Genomic DNA, 14,829 nt, shown 5'->3' with positions numbered 1-14,829 from the left:
GCACTCCAAGCAGGACAGACAGATGAGACGTCCTTGAAGAGCTCTTGGTATTCCATATCGATGGGCTCCCCCATAGCCTCACTGTCTGGTGCAGGTATCTGCCTTGTCACATACTCATCTATGGGATTATTGGTGATTTTGAGTGGTGACACTGCTTTTCCTGATTCCAATTCCTCCCAGTCAATTGAAGAGAAAAAGTCATGTGCACGGATGTTTCCTGTCATCCCTAATCTTTGAGACCTATCTTGGTAAAGGAGCCCCATTAGAAGATCTTTTGTAGCATGGTCAAAGCGTTCAGATATTTCACAGCTTTGGACCACGTCAAAGACTCGGCGAACTATCCCTAAATATCTGCTGCCAAAGACCAGACCGAGGGTGATCAATCCTAAAGAATACCAGTCTTCTGCTGCAGCATACAGCTCACTGGTTGTGTTTTCTGCTTCCTTAAGCTTTCTGCAAGCCATCTCCTCTGGTTTTGCAGTCCATGAAGGAAATTATATAATAATAATACTTTGTTTATGGACACAGTTTCTGAAGGACAATCCACTGCTAGTTTTGGGTTCAAAAACTTTTGACCTCACAGAAAATGGTTGTGAGAATCCAACTACCACCTGCCTGGCAATGAGATTACATCTGTCTTCCTCGCATCTATGATACCGGTAGCTGTGTTGGGTGAAAAAGTGAAAAGCCAATAAATGTGCATTGGCTATTAAGGGGTGAAGAATAGTCAGAATTTCTATTATTTTAAGCCAATTCTAAAATTACATCTCCATGGTACTATAGATGGATTCATACTGTGTCTACAGTACATGACACTTAACTAGGAAGTTCCACAAATTTCTGACCATTTGGTCATAGCACAATTGTAAGACTATATGGTTCAACCTTCCCTTTAAAGCCAGAGAGTGGACAAGTATCGATGCACGGACACGTTGTGTTGGAATCAGGAATGGATAAGCAGATAATTGATCAACAGCCAATAAGTGGTGAGTCCCCACAGAAGATTATTGTTAAAAACTTTCTTTATTGAAAATCCATTAAAAAGTTTTTAGCACACCAAAGAAAAAAGAAGCTCACGCGTTTCATGGTCAAAGCTTTCAGATATTTCACAGCTTTGGACCACGTCAAAGACTCGGAGAACTATCCCTAAAGGTCTGCTGCCAAAGACCAGACCGAGGGTGATCAATCCTAAAGAATACCAGTCTTCTGCTGCAGCATACGGCTCACCGGTCATGTTTTCTGCTTCCTTAAAGGACACCTGTCATCAGGTCTCTATCACTAGTTCTGTCACCTCTACCTGTTGGAGCAGCTCACAAGGATTTCATCCCAGCCTTTATCTAGTCAATTCATACCATACATTCATTATAAAATCATCTTGTCTTTATTATGTAAATGAGGCTGGTCACATGGTCAGAGGCAGTGATGTCGACCCTCTCCCCCCCTCACCTCCCCCTGCTCAGGTCTGTGTGTAATGTATAGTAAAGCATTGCTAGTGTCTGTGCTTTATCTGCTGACATGACCTCCCTCCTCAGCTACACATCAGCTACACATGAATCTGACATGTTCTGCACCAGGAAGCACATGGAGGAGCCATTACACCATTATACCTCACATTATTTTATAGGCTGTCAGTCATGTGTATAGGAGTATTTCATACACACACAGACTGCAGGGGGCGTCAGCACCAGGAAGCACATGGAGGAACCATTACACCATTATACCTCACACCATTATACAGGCTGTCAGTCAAGCACTAGGGGGTGTGGCTGTGCCTCCCATTCATGAATAAGCTGGACAGCTTGAATATGCTAAGAGTGCTCTAAGAGAAGTTTTTGAAGATCTGAGCTTTCCAGAAACCTTCTTATTATAACACTTAGGCTAAATTCACACTGCCGTGAGCCTGCAGCACCGTAGCACGGCGGGCACACGGCAGCGCGGGGAGAGAAGGAGGAGGTGAGCGCAGCTCACCCCCGCCCCTCTCCATAGTGATATATGGCCGCGGCGCCGTAATACGGGAAAAGATAGGACATGTCCTATCTTTTCCCGGGCTACGGAGCGGTACGGTGCCGCACGTGTGCTGCACCGTACCGCTCCCGTAGGGTGCCGTGAGCCCATAGAAGTGTATGGGGGACGTATATCGGCCGCATATACGTCCCCCATACTGTAGTGTGAATGTAGCCTTACTGAGAAGTTCCCCAAGTTTCTGACAATCTGGTCATAGCACAAATGTAAGAGTATATGGCTCAAGTGGTGAGACCCCATAGAACAGTGGTGGCGAACCTATGGCACGGGTGACAGAGGCGGCACTCCAAGCTCTTTCTGTGGGCACCCGGGCCATCGCCCGAGCACACCAGACAGGACTCGAAGAATCTTCCTGCAGTTCCAAGCAACTTAAAAGATGCTGCGTTCAGTGATATTTGAAAGTGATATTTACTTGGTTACTTGGGACTGTAGGAAGAGACAGAATATGTAGACAGGGCCAAATTATTTTGGAGGACCTCCTGCTGGCCCCATGATTCTCTGTGTACAGAGGGACACTGGAAAGAAGCTACAATTATGCAAATTAAATTTTTGGTTGGCACCTCGCGATAAATGAGGGGGGGTTGGGGTTGCAGTTTTGGGCACTCAGTGGCTAAAAGATTTGCCATCACTGCCATAGAAGATTATTGTTAAAAACTTTCTTTATTGAAAAACCAGTTTTTAGCTTGCTAAAGAAAAAAGGAGCTTACGCGTTTCATGCCATATGACCCTTAATCAATGTGTCTCTTGTACGTGGTAGTAACACGTAGTTTTTATGTATTTCCTAAATGTGTTCAGGTTTTCTTTAAATACTGTGGGTTGTATTCATTCCTAGGTTTGTTTGATATAGATTGTTGTGCTTTTGTGTATTTGCATCCTATTTGTAATATGTTGAGCTTCCTGTTGATATGTATCTTGGTCAATGCAGATTCTCTTTGCATGATTAAATTCTCCCTTGGGTAGATTGCGGATGACATGAGAGGGATGGCAGCTTCTAGCATGTAACAAAGAGTTACCCGATATGGGTTTTCTATAAGTGCTTTCTATATGTACTTTATGTACTTACATTTACAATAGTATACATATAGTATACTATTATGTACTATTACTCTACTATATGTACTATAGTAGAGTAAGTGCTAGTATTTAGTTATAAATCTAGAAAGGAAATTTCAGTCGAAGTAAAAGTAAATTGAAGATTGCTTGTTATTGTTGAGATAACACATAAAGTTGGAAATGTCATCTTGGCTATCGATCCACAAGACGATACAGTCGTCAATATAACGACCGTACCGTCATATGGAAGACGCAAACTTATTTAAATTCACCAAAAAATATACACTTCCTTGTACCATGCAGCATACAGATTTGCCAAAAAAGGTTAACATTTTGAGTCCAAAGGGCATCCCTGTTTCTGAAGATAAAAGACATAGTCAAACACCTTCACTCTCTGTCATTGTGCCACTCTGTGGCCTGCCATGTTGATGCCATCTCCAGAATTTGTCATAGTGCCACTATGTGGCCTACTCATGCTGCTGCCAACTGACCGCTGTCACCCTGGAACACCCTGTGATTTCCATAATGCTGTTATTACCCTCCATCGCTCTATGATGTTGCCACTATGTTTGGTTTTCCTCTTCATTTCATCTGTCAGAAGGAATGAAAAGTCTTAGGATTGATAGCCAAAAGCAGTAGTGGATACAGAACACCGATTGAAAGCGGACACTGACGACTCCCTCTGCACTCTTTTGGGGGGGGGGGGGGTTCTACATGTTTCCGGGTTTAACAGAACAGGTTCTGTAGTAATCTATGGAATCATCTGATGTCAGTGTAAAAAGAGTGCACTCTTTGATGTTATAGTGGGATCATGGCCTAAGCTCAGTCCTTTCGAGCTGGCACAGACGTTACCTTGTCAGGCTGCGTTCCAGCTTTGCTTATTTGGTGAAGTTGGCCTATGTAAGTGCACATGGAAGTGAAGACTGGAGCGATTCTAAGAGCGGCGGCTGTCTTATGCAAGTCATACTAAAACACAGACCAAACCATGCTCCCTATGCATATTTGAACATGGCACAACGTTCTACAACACCCTACAGGCTCTCTGCAGACTGGAATGTTTTTTAATGTGATTCCACATGATTCGATTCGGGTTGAATCTAATTATTTCTAAAAATTCAGTGAACCTGGTCGAATCGAATTTTGAAAAATTCGCCCATCTCTAGATGAGATCTATTAGATGCCTAGTACGCACAATGTCAGCTCTCCTACATCTCCAGGGCCGGATTAAGGTTGGTGGGGGCCCCTGGGCGCAAAATCTGGTGGAGGCCGCCACTGAATGCAGAGTGCATACACGTCCTCCTGCTTCCTTTCCACTATCCCAGCAGTAACACAGCTACATACAGCCGCCTCGTCCCCCAGTAACACAGCTACATACAGCTGCCTCGCCCCCAGTAACACAGCTACATACAGCCGCCTCATCCCCAGTAACACAGCTACATACATCCGCCTCGCCCCCAGTAACACCGCTACATACAGCCGCCTCGCCCCCAGTAACACCGCTACATACAGCCGCCTCGCCCCCAGTAACACCACTACATACAGCCGCCTCACCCCCAGTAACACCGCTACATACAGCCGCCTCGCCCCCAGTAACACCGCTACATACAGCTGCCTCGCCCCCAGTAACACCGCTACATACAGCCGCCTCGTCCCCAATAACACAGCTACATACAGCCGCCTCACCCCCAGTAACACAGCTACACACAGCCGCCTCACCCCCAGTAACACAGCTACACACAGCCGCCTCACCCCCAGTAACACAGCCGCCTCACCCCCAGTAACACAGCTACACACAGCCGCCTCACCCCCAGTAACACAGCTACATACAGCCGCCTCGCCCCCAGTAACACAGCTACATACAGTTGCCTCGCCCCCAGTAACACAGCTACATACAGCCGCCTCATCCCCAGTAACACAGCTACATACAGCCGCCTCATCCCCAGTAACACCGCTACATACAGCCGCCTCGCCCCCAGTAACACAGCTACATACAGCCACCTTGTCCGCAATAACACATCTTTATATCCACCTTCACACATTTATGTACCCATATACATTTATACACTAATAGGCTATATTCACACTACCGTTGCCCGGCCGTACCGTACCATACCATAGCGGGCAACGGCAGTGCACGGGGAGAGGTGGAGGAGGTGAGCGCAGCTCACCCCCGCCCCTCTCCATAGGAAGTTATGGCGCACGGCGCCGTACTACGGGTAAAGATAGGACAGGTCCTATCTTTTTCCCGGGTACGGAGCGGTACGGTGCCGCACGGTGCCGCCGTGCGCCCATTGCCGTCTATGGAGGACCTATATCGGCCGTATATATGTCCTCCATATGGTAGTGTGAATGTAGCCATACACAGAGTATACACAAACTCATAAAGTATATACACACATACAGTATATATACATCACACATACGGCATACACATTATATACAATAAATATATATATATTTACACATACAGTATACACTGACCATATATACACATACATGCAGTATAAAAACACCATATACATACAGAATATACACACATACAGCAAATACACAAACATTCAGTATATACAGCATTTTCACACACATACGGGAAATACACACAAATTCAGTATACAGAGCATATACATACATACCACATACACAGCATATAAACATAAATCATATATACATATATATATATACATTTAAATGTGCACATATATAGGCTTATACAAATATATGCATGTATAAATACAGTATATGCATATATAGACAGTAGATGCATATATACACAGTATATACAGATATAGACAGTAGATGCATATATACACATATACACAGTATATACAGATATAGACAGTAGATGTATATATACACACAGTATATATACTGTATATGCATATATACATCATATATACACATATACACACACAGTATATACACTGTATATGCATATATACATCATATATACACACAGATAAAGTAATGTATACTTACCCTTTTAGGGTGACCAGTCGTCGTGGGTGTTCGGTGGGGTGCTTGTTCGGCGTGCGGGTCAGTTGGCTGCTGGTTCGGAGGGGGGGGTGTACGGACGGGGGGAGGACCGCTGCTTGTTCCATCGGAGGGGGGGGGACAGGACAGTTGCTGGTTCGAGGGGGGGATCGCCGCAACGGAGGACGGCTGCTGGTTCCGGCGAGGGGGGTGGGGAGTGGGATGAGCGCAGGACTGCTGTTTGTTCGCGCGTGGGAGGGGGGGGGGGCGGGGGATGGCTGGGAGCGGAGGAGGGCTGCTTGTTTGGGCGGGGAGCGGAGGACGGCTGCTCATTCCAGCGGGCGGGCGCTGGCGTGGCCTACGTGAGCAGAGGACGGCTGTTTGTTCGGGCGGGGGGGGGGGGGGGATGCAGGGTGCTGGGAGCGGAGAACAGCTGCTTGTCCGGGGGAGGGGGGGCTCGCGGAGGACGGCTGCTTGCTCGGGTAGGGGAGGAGGGAGCGCGAGCAGGATTGCGAGCGGGCGGGAAGGTCTGGCCATGCAGCAGGATGGGCGTGCAGGTAGGCGGGAAGCTGAAGGGTGGGCGGAGAGGCGGTAACTTGTGCCGGGAGGCGGACGGGCAGGCCGGCCATGAAGAGGGATAGCTGTGCCGGCGTCTGGCGGACGGCTCAGGGAGGTGGAGCTCGAGGAGTCAGGGCCCGGAGGGGGCGCGATCTGGTGGGGGCCCCCTGGGGGGGCAAGATGGTGGGGGCCCCGGGGCTCTAGCCCCGTGAGCCCCGCCTATAATCCGGCCCTGTACATCTCTGCTACTCCACAACACTCTAGATCTGCTGTGCCTTCCTGCTGTGCCCCCCAGATAACAAATGTATCTTTCTGTAGCTTGTAGTTCTCCCCACACTTCTGCTGCCTAAGGAACTCAGTGTCTGTGTATCAGAGTGAACTTCGTCCTGGGCAGCAGTGGGGGAGGCTATAGTGCAGGGAGCAGAGAAACTCAGCTCCACTGCCGTCACACAGAAATCCAAGATGGCTTCCCTGATCCCTAAGTCAGAAGTTACAGGGTCGTGTCTAGGGGCAACTGAAATTGTGTACATCAGGACTGATAGAGAGAGGTTGGACTTATATCTGTGAAATGCTGCATTTTTGTTAATAACAGTGAATTAGAGAATGTGTTATTTTGTTATCCTGAGTACATTTAAGGAACTTGTCTTCGTGGGAAAACCCCTTTAACTACAAAAATTCTCTTCTACAGGAATACATTACAAGCCTGGGTGTGGCCACTCCACCTATACCACTAGTCAGGAAGTGGTAAAGAACCAAGTATGCGCTTCTTCACTACGGAAGTTAGAATAATGTTTTGCTTAAAAACTGATTTTATATGGGGGATTTATCAGAAGTGGCTGAGAGAAAAACTGTTATATCTGCACATGGCAATCAATCAGAGCTCAGCTTTCACTTTGTAAACTGATGTGGGAAAATAAAAGCTGAACTCTAATTTATTGCTATGAGCAACTAGAATAATTTTAATATCAGACACTTCTGGTACATCTCCCCAGAAATGGAAACTATGCAAATACGATTTCCTGCAGCATCAATGGCTATAAGTCGCCACTCGCCTATAAGGAGGCCTAAATTGGCAAAGTCTCAGTAAGAAGAGCTCTTGCTTCAAGACCCCAAAATGGACAAACTGAAGTTAATGAGAATCTTATCCCCATAGAATACAGGAAAATGTCTGAGAAAAATTAGCCTAAATTAACTTCAAAGCTAAATAAATGGTCAGAGAAATTATATTTTTCATACAGATGACCTTTCCTCAGGATACATTATAAGTATGTTATTTGGGGGGGGTCAGACACAACGACTTTGCTGTGGCAACATCTAAGTGCTGAAATCCTACAATGTATGCTCCAACCATTAAAGAGTATGAAAAAGTGAGGTGAGATCAAGTGAACACCTTTGCAACATTCACACTGAAAAGGATTTTCTTCTTCTAAAACACAGAAAAACCATTATCTGGAGACACCTTAAAAAAATCACTGCAATGTCGGAATAACCACTAGGAGGCAGTGTAAAGGGATTTTAGAAAATAGGATACTTTTTGGGAGGTAATAGAGGAGTCATCTTTCACTTTGGAAGATTTATGCTGCCCTGCAATTCACAGATAAATTACTCAACAGATTGGTCATTGTGTAATACTGTAATACGGTGCTGTAAAAATATCTACTTACTGGGGCTTATTTACTAAAGGTCCCGCGGTCGCATTTCTGCTGGGTTTTCCGACTTTTCGGGAATCGCGCCGTTGGGACAGGTATTTAGAAGGGGATTGTGTCACATGCGATCGGATTGTGTCGCAATCACCCGGATTTCATGTGACAAATCAGAGGGCAGGCCATCGGACGATCCGACGGATTCGGGCAAACCGCGGAAATTAACTTACAAAATTGTGTTGCAATCCAAGCACTTACATGCACCGGGAGGAAGATGATGAACTCCGGTGGACCTGATCGGGGAAGCAACACATGCAGGAAATCAGGCACACCATCTTTGTGAATCGTACCAGAGTGCATGATCGTCAGACACTCGGGAACGTCTGTGGCCGGGTAAGTAAATGTGCCCCACTGTCTTGTTTCCTCTTCAGGTTGCAGTTAACTCTTGGAGGGGTCTGAGCATAGGGGCGATATATATGGTCCCAGGATCTGTGTATTCATTAGAGATCACCTGATATACAAATTCTCTTTGAAAGGAGCTTTAAAAAACCTTACTCATCTGTTACCTCCCACTCCAACAATATTTCAGCAGTCATAGAAATGAGGGGCAAGTTGTCATCACAAATGGTGTGGTTGAAATTTTGAAATATTCTTCGTTAAATGGAGCAGCTTCTATGAACCTTTTTTCTTTCTCCTGTAGTGAGAAGTGTGTCTGAATGCCTTTTAAGGTTTGTCCACTTCAGACAGATAAGGAGGCAAATGATTAACTCTTGATTATGCAGCTCTCTGAGTAGATTAGATCACCCAGAGACTGCCTGTAAAGAGATAAGTCATAAGACACTTTATCAGGTCCCTTTATCTCTCAGGTGTCAGTGAATACAGGACAGAAAGTTGAAGATAAGTAAGAAAGGTAGGGGAGAAAAAGACATAGGAACATGTTTCATTGATAAAGTATTCAAGTTTACTAGAATCATCTGCTCTATTTTTTGATGCAATTTTGGCAAAAGTTTCTTAACACTTTACCTTCTTTTTTAAGTATTGTACATTACATTTATCATTTATAATATATCTTGTAGTGTGACCAAATATTCTGGAGCTCTTCATTCTGTAGGATTTGTCACTGCATTGGAAATTTGGATATTTCAGTATGTTAGATAATGTAGTACACACAAGCCAGAAAGATAAACAATGTACAATTCCTAAATTACATAATGAGTATAAGGTGTAGGGCATATACATGGTGGCTCATCTACTACTATTATGTTGTTGTTACTCCTGAAATGTCCAAAATATTCCCTTTTTCCTTCCTGCTTGGGACATTGTGTCATGAATGTCTTCTCCACACTTGGAGATGTTCCCAGGAGACACCAGTGCCAGGGTAGGTAGGTGTGCCTGCCGGTACATTGCTCGGTTTGGTGACTCACACTGATCCCACTATGTGTGTTGGCATGTCCATGTATGCAGGTTTCATAACACTTTGAAGTTATATGAGACATCTTCTCCTCTCCTCATGCATTAGATCCTTCCTTTACCAGCTTCTTCATAAAGCTCAAGTCCCGGAAATTCAATATGGAAATTCTAGCCCATATTTTGTTTGCTTTTTTTTCCACAAAAGGCCCCTTTCATTTTCAGATTCGGTATGTATGTATTCCTGGGAATATACAACATGAGCAATAGATAAACATTGCAGGCTATGATATGGTGCAACTAAAATTCCTATATTGCACCTTGTATGACTAATCTAAAGGATGTCATCTCTAATTGCTGTTACATTTAAGGAAAATGATGGCACCTTGTTGTCGGCTACTTTATGCCAGAAAAAAAGTTTAGTACTTAAATGCAATGCAGAGCATTACATTACTGGGGGCTGCATGGGGCATTACATTACTGGGGGCTGCATGGGGCATCACATTACTGGGGGCTGCATGGGGCGTTACATTACTGGGGGCTGCATGGGGCATTACATTACTGGGGGCAGCATGGGGCATTACATTACTGAGGGCTGCATGGGGCATTACATTACTGGGGGCAGCATGGGGCATTACATTACTGAGGGCTGCATGGGGCATTACATTACTGAGGGCTGCATGGGGCATTACATTACTGAGGGCTGCATGGGGCATTACATTACTGGGGGCTGCATGGGGCATTACATTACTGGGGGCTGCATGGGGCATTACATTACTGGGGGCTGCATGGGGCATTACATTACTGGGGGCTGCATGGGGCATTACATTACTGAGGACAGCATGGGGCATTACATTACTGAGGGCTGCATGGGGCATTACATTACTGGGGGCTGCATGGGGCATTACATTACTGGGGGCTGCATGGGGCATTACATTACTGGGGGCTGCATGGGGCATTACATTACTGGGGGCTGCATGGGGCATTACATTACTGGGGGCTGCATGGGGCGTTACATTACTGGGGGCTGCATGGGGCGTTACATTACTGGGGGCTGCATGGGGCATTACATTACTGAGGACAGCATGGGGCATTACATTACTGAGGGCTGCCTGGGGCATTACACTACTGGAGGAGGCTGCTAGGCATCTCATTACTGGGGAAGGCTGCTAGGATAGTAAATTACTAGGGGAGGCTGCTGGGCATTATATTACTGGGGGAGACTGCTGGGATAGTACATTACTCGGGGAGGCAGCTGGCCATTACATTACTGGGGGAGACTGCTGGGCATTACATTACTGGGGGAGACTGCTGGACATTACATTACTGGGGGAGACTGCTGGGCATTACATTATTGGGGGAGACTGCTGGGCATTACATTACTGGGGGAGACTGCTGGGATAGTACATTACTCGGGGAGGCAGCTGGCCATTACATTACTGGGGGAGACTGCTGGGCATTACATTACTGGGGGAGACTGCTGGACATTACATTACTGGGGGAGGCTGCTGGGCATTACATTACTGGGGGGGAGGCTGCTGGGCATTTCACTACTGGGGGAGGCTGCTGGGCATTTCATTACTCGGGGAGGCTGTGACCAATGCATTTTCCACCCGAGGCTTATACTCGAGTGAATGTGTTTTTCCAGTATTTTGTGTTATAATTAGGTGACTCAGCTTATACTCAGGTTGGCTTATATTTGAGTATATAAGTAAGTAAACCTTGTAATATAAACTTTATTACATAACATGTCCTTCCTTTTCCTTCCTCTTTCCTTATATGAGGAAAAAATATTGAAAAATCACATAAACTTTTTTAGTCAATCTTAGTTACATAAGATATACGGTGGAACAATATTTTTTATTCAAGTGTTTATTTAGTAGTGGTATAGGAAGAAAGTTATTAAAGGATATTTAACTGGTTCTACCCTAAATAAATGTTAGTTAAGCAGTTTGTGTACATCGGCTTTATGTCCCATATACCACTGACAGTTTAGAGATAAAGAAACCTGATAAAGTGTCTAATGACTTAAAGTGAACCTGTCACCGGAATGTCATTTTTAGCTGGTGACAGGTTCCAATAGGTTTTACTATGCTGTTTGTTGGTGGTTGGTGTACACAGACACTAACAGCTGCCATGCAACAGATTCTTCTTGTTTTGGGACCTGTTTTTTTGGAGTAGGATTGTGGTAAATGTCCCTGCTCTTAAACAAACTACCATATATACTCGAGTATAAACCGACCCGAGTATAAGCCGAGACCCCTAATTTTAGCACAAAAGACTGGAAAAACCTATTGACTCAAGTATAAGCCGAGGATGGGAAATGCATTGGTCACAGTCAGCCAGCCAGCCAGCCCCATGTTATATACAGCCAGCCAGCCCCCCCCCCCTTTGTATACAGCCTGCCAGCCCCCCATTGTATACAGCCAGCCCACAGTAGTAAATAGCCTGCCAGCCCTTAAAAATAATAAACTCAGTACTCACCATTCCGATGGCCCGGGTAGCTCCGCTTACATCTTCATGTCCGCGGCGGGTCCGCGGCAGCTCCGTCTGCGGGCCGTGCGCACGGAGATGTGCATAGGACCACATATTCTGTTGCTGCTGTATAGAATATGTTAGAGACATATAGAGTAGATAAGACGGTGTAACCTACCGTCATATTCTATAAAATAGACCCTTAGCAGCCTCTAAATTGTTGTTTTTTCCCATTGTGTGCGGCCAGCTTATAATAATAGCCACGAGTACATCTTATTTTCTTCTTCCGTGCCAGTTGTACATTATGTTTCTCTTGGAAAAGAAATGTTTCTCCTTATCGAAGAACATCCTCTGCCCATCCCAGCCCCCTGCTGGAAATACGTCGCTCCAAGATATTATTTATGTCAAATGACCTGCAATAGACACACTGATAGGCTTCCAGAAAATGCAGCTCTAAGACAAACTAGAAGGAATGAACCATAATACAAAAGCCATGCTATCTTATATGTGTAAGCCAAATAGTTCTGTGTGTCCTTGCCTCTGCTCACACATTACAATGAAATATATCCTGAAGATCTGAAGTGTCAATATACTGAATACACTGTATCTAGAGTGGTGGTCCAGAACATGGGGAGAGTTGGAGTTTGGAAAAAGCAAGAGATGCCCAGATTGGAAACACGTGCGTAAAAGAATGTTCCATGGATCTTTATGTTAGATAGTTGCCAGTATAAAATCAAACACTAGGATCTAAGCCCCTTGTGCTGGAGGGGTTCTGCATTCTAGAACTCAACTAACAAGGAGATATTACTGTTGGTGGTTGCAGTTTTCTCTTCAGATGAAGCAGCTGATGTGGTGGTTTTAAATGGTGGTTTTACAAGAGGTTACAGGGCATGGTTAGAACTTGCTTCCACACTCCCACAGTCCAAGACTTTGGGCCACATTTACTTACCTGTCCTGTACCGATCAGGAGTGCATTGTGCATTGTGCCACAATGCACAAAGATAACCTGAATCTGTCGTTTCCCCGCTCAGGTCCGCCAGAGTTCACCTTCTTCTTCCCGGTGTATGTAAGTGCATTGTCTTGCGACACAATTTGAATCTTAAATCCCGTGCTCAGTCCGAGTCAGTCGGATTGTCCGCCGGCCCACCCCCCCCCCCCCCGGATTTCTGTTACATGAAAGCTGCGCCAAAATCCGATCATGGAAAGCAATAGAAGTCTGTGGGTCCGCAAAAAAAAAAAACTGATGAAACATTCCTTTTTTTTCACTGATGAGGCTGAAAAACCAGGTGTGATGTTTTTAAAGTAAAGTTACATCGTCAGTTTCTTTTGCGGACACGGAGACAAAACGGATGCAACACAGAGACAAAACGAAATGGAAGCTGAACATCAACGCTAATATGAAAGAGCTCTTAGGCCCCTTTCACACTTGTGTTGCAGATCACGTCAGAGTCTGATCAGGGTGCGATCAGGGTTTGGTCAGTGAAAAACTGACATTTTGTATTGAGTTCAATCAGTTTTTAGTAAGGGTGATGTCACACATGGCGTTTTTGGGCCATATTTAGTTAGTGCGTTTTCAGATTGTAAAAATCGCAAGCGTTAAAAAAAGCATCCGTTTTTTTTAAACGCATGCTTTTTTGTCAGTTTTTCCGAATTTGCGCAACGGACAAAAATGCATGCAATCGTGTGCGTTTTTTAACGCATGAGTTTTTTACAATCTGAAAACTAAAAACGGCCCAAAAACAGCCTAAAAATGCCATGTGTGACATCACCCTTAGAGTTTCTTCATTGTCTCAGTTTTGCATACGCATTTTCAATGCAATTTCAATGCGTTTTTCACGTGCAGATAGCGCACGGAACGGAACGGAATCTTTTCTATGGCAATTGATGCGTGAAAAACGCATTGCACTTGAATGAGTCTCAGAGTGCAATGTGTTTTTGATGCATCTCCATGGACTTGTATGGTGCGTTTTTCACGTTTTTCACATGCGTGATTTGCAAAAGTAGAGCATGTTGAGATTTAAATGCGCGTTTTAAAAAAATGCAAGTCTGAAAAAGCCCATTGATTACAATGGGTCAGAGTGCAGTGCAAGTTCTGTGCGTCAAAAGCACACGCAGAAAACATGTGAAAAATGCAAGTGTGGAAGGGGCCTTACTCTCTATGATACTAATGAGCTGTGCACCTGTGTGACCACGGACAGATTTCTATCCACTAGTAGTAAACATAGAAGCTTTCTATAGAATGACAGCAAGCAGAGATACAAAAAATCAGGAGGAATTGATACAGAAAGTATATTGGAAAATTGTAGAAATTTTTTTATCATACAAACAAAAACATTCATTTGCTAAAGTGGGAACACCCCTTTAACCCCTTGACACCGAGGCCATTTTTGATTTAGCGTTTTCATTTTTCACTCCTCACATTGAAAAATCTATAATTTTTATTCCATGTAAAGAGCTGTATGAAAGTTTGTTTTGTGCGTAACAAATTGTACTTCATAGTGATGGTATTTAATATTCTATGCCTTGTACTGGGAAGTGGTAAAAAATTCCAAATGCATGCAGTGAAATTAGTGAAAAAAACGCATTTGCGCCATTTTCTTGTCGGCTTGGATTTTAAGGCTCTCACAGTCCACCCCAAATGACATGTCTACTTTATTCTTGTGTCGGTATGATTACGGTGATAACAAATTTATGTAGGTGT

The 14,829-nt window shown here is 44.7% G+C and overlaps 1 long non-coding RNA gene across 1 annotated transcript; it reads right to left on the bottom strand.

The window, feature by feature from the left end:
* Window positions 1–9,184: 9,184 nt before the first annotated feature.
* On the bottom strand, window positions 9,185–12,456 carry LOC140116465 (uncharacterized). Its single transcript, XR_011852768.1, has 2 exons — window positions 12,307–12,456; window positions 9,185–9,897 (listed from the first exon to the last, which is right to left on the bottom strand). It is a non-coding gene; the product is annotated as an uncharacterized lncRNA (long non-coding RNA).
* Window positions 12,457–14,829: the final 2,373 nt, after the last annotated feature.

Source organism: Engystomops pustulosus, chromosome 2, assembly GCF_040894005.1.
Source record: "Engystomops pustulosus chromosome 2, aEngPut4.maternal, whole genome shotgun sequence".
Lineage (NCBI taxonomy): Eukaryota > Metazoa > Chordata > Amphibia > Anura > Leptodactylidae > Engystomops > Engystomops pustulosus.
Note: the sequence above shows the minus strand (reverse complement) of the source record. Positions and strands in the feature narration are given on the sequence as shown.